Source organism: Eleutherodactylus coqui, unplaced genomic scaffold (assembly GCF_035609145.1).
Source record: "Eleutherodactylus coqui strain aEleCoq1 unplaced genomic scaffold, aEleCoq1.hap1 HAP1_SCAFFOLD_696, whole genome shotgun sequence".
NCBI lineage: Eukaryota > Metazoa > Chordata > Amphibia > Anura > Eleutherodactylidae > Eleutherodactylus > Eleutherodactylus coqui.
The window spans coordinates 32,501-35,118 of record NW_027102080.1 but is presented as its reverse complement, the minus strand read 5'-3'; positions in this window follow the sequence as shown (position 1 = coordinate 35,118).

Sequence of the window (2,618 nt, the reverse complement as noted above, 5' to 3'; positions counted from 1 at the left end):
CCGAGAGAGGGAGAGAGACGGAGGACGGTGGTCCGCGACGGTGCGAGGCGTCCAACTTGTGTTCCCCCACGGCGGCTACCCGGTCGATCCCGCCCGCCGGTAGCCTTGGCTTGCCCCCACTCCGCCTGTCCAGGCCGCGGGGCCGACGGGCTGTCTGCCCGGGTAGACCCCGCTCTCCGAGCGGCCGGGCGCCACGTTCAAGAGGTGTACGTAAAGCCACCTTGGGGGGCTGCGGTGCCCCCCGCCCCGAGAGTGCCTCCCATTCCGAGGGGAGCCTGGCGGTCGAGTGTCGTAGGAAAGCGCGTGCGCGGCTGTGTCGGTCACACGGGCCAGAGTTAGTTTGGGCAACGGCTTAGATCCGTATGCAGCTCAACCTTCCCGGCCTGTTCTGGCGGCGGCTAGGCGCGCGCGAACGTCACGACGCCCCAGGTTCCAGCGAGGCGACGGCGCCCCGCACCCCGCTCTCCGGGCCGTGCAGAGCCCCCCCGAGCGCAAGAGCCCCCGCTCCGCCTGTCCAGGCCGCGGGGCCGACAGGCTGTCTGCCCGCGTAGACCCCGCTCTCACCGAGCGGCCGGGCGCCACGTTTAAGAGGTGTACGAAGCCACCTTTGGGGGGGCTGCGGTGGCCCCCTGCCCCGAGAGTGCCTCCCAGGCTGAGGGAGCCCGGCGGTCGAGTGTCGTAGGAAAGCGCGCGCGCGGCTGTGTCACACGGGCCAGAGTTAGTTTGGGCAACGGCTTAGATCCGTATGCAGCTCAACCTTTCCGGCCTGTTCTGGCGGCGGCTAGGCGCGCGCGAACGTCACGCCGCCCCAGGTTCCAGCGAGGCGACGGCGCCCCGCACCCCGCTCTCCGGGCCGTGCAGAGCCCCCACGAGCGCAAGAGCCCCCGCTCCGCCTGTCCAGGCCGCGGGGCCGACAGGCTGTCTGCCCGCGTAGACCCCGCTCTCCGAGCGGCCGGGCGCCACGTTCAAGAGGTGTACGAAGCCACCTTAAGGGGGCTGCGGTGGCCCCCTGCCCCGAGAGTGCCTCCCAGGCTGAGGGAGCCCGGCGGTCGAGTGTCGTGGGAAAGCGCGCGCGCGGCTGTGTCACACGGGCCAGAGTTAGTTTGGGCAACGGCTTAGATCCGTATGCAGCTCAACCTTTCCGGCCTGTTCTGGCGGCGGCTAGGCGCGCGCGCACGTCACGACGCCCCTGGTTCCAGCGAGGCGACGGCGCCCCGCCACCCCACTCTCCGGGCCGAGCAGAGCGTCCGCTCTCGCTCCTTGGAGCAGAGCCCCCGAGCGCAAGAGTCCCCGCTCCCGCCTGTCCAGGCCGCGGGGCCGACAGGCTGTCTGCCCGGGTAGACCCCGCTCTCACCGAGCGGCCGGGCCGCAACGTTCAAGAGGTGTACGAAGCCACCTTGGGGGGGCTGCGGAGCCCCCCCTCCCCATGAGAGCGCCTCACAGGCTTTGCTGATAACCCCGTCCTAGCTGCCTGCGCGGGCAGGCGGGACCCCCAGGAGGCCGCGCATAGCCCGCGGCAGCCACCGCTGAAGTCCACAGCAGTTGGCAGATAGGAGTCTTGGAGAAAAAAACGACAAAGTGCAAACGCTCCAGGCGCCGACCAGGGGCGCGTACCTGGCTGGCCGGGCCGGCGGGAGCTGCGGCTGCTGGAGTTGCACCGAGTGTCGATGCATGTCGTGAGAACCGGTATGAGGTTGAACCTGGGCCCTCGGGGCCGAGGCGCGGTTCCAGGGAGACGGAAGGAGCGGGCGTGTTTCCCCTGATAGCGCCGACGACGGTAAAATAAGGCCTCGCAAAACGTCAGGACGAACACCTTTTTTGCATATAAGGGAACGAGCGGTGTGCGGTCTCTGACCAAGTGAGTATTTCTCAAACTCGAAGCACCCGCGGCGGCCTCCCCTCTGCCGCCACCCCGCACCCTCCTGGGGCAGAGCCACCGAGAGCAAGAGTCCCCCCCGCACTCCGCCTGCGCAGGCCGCGGGGCCAGCAGGCTGGCCGGCTTGCCCGCCCGGGTGACCCCCCTCCGAGACGCCGGGCGGAGGCCTTCCCACGCGAGAGAGTGGGTCGACGTGAGAGCCGACGCGGCCAGGGGACCCTCGCCGCGCCCCTGTCCGGGGCAGGACCTCAAGGGCCGAGCACCCCTACCGAGCCCCGGACGAACTCCGGCGAGCAGGTCCACACGCCGGCGTACGGCCCTCGGCGACGGGGAAGGGACGCGCGGGCGCCCCTCCCGTCCCCCGAGCCAGAGTCCCGCCCTTGGCCCCCTCCGCGGGGTCACAAGGACGGGCGACCCCCTTCGGTCTACCCTCCCGCCGGGAGGTTGGCTTCGCGCAGACGGTCCGAGGCGGAAGAAGGCGAGCGACCCTGCCGCCGCGACACCTCGCGGAGCCCCCTGCGGGGGGAGCACTCCGGGGGACGCGTGGCTCAGGGATGCAGCCCTTTCCCAGGCACCGTGCGATGGCGTCGGGGGTCGACGCCGAGCGACAACGACCCGAGCTCTCCCGCCTCAGGGCGGCCGAGAGCGCGGCGCGGCCCCCTTTGTTTCGCGTGACGGTTTTCCCGAGCGCGAAGGACCCCCGCCTGTCCCCTCGGGCTTCGGCCGAGGCGGGCGGTCCGGA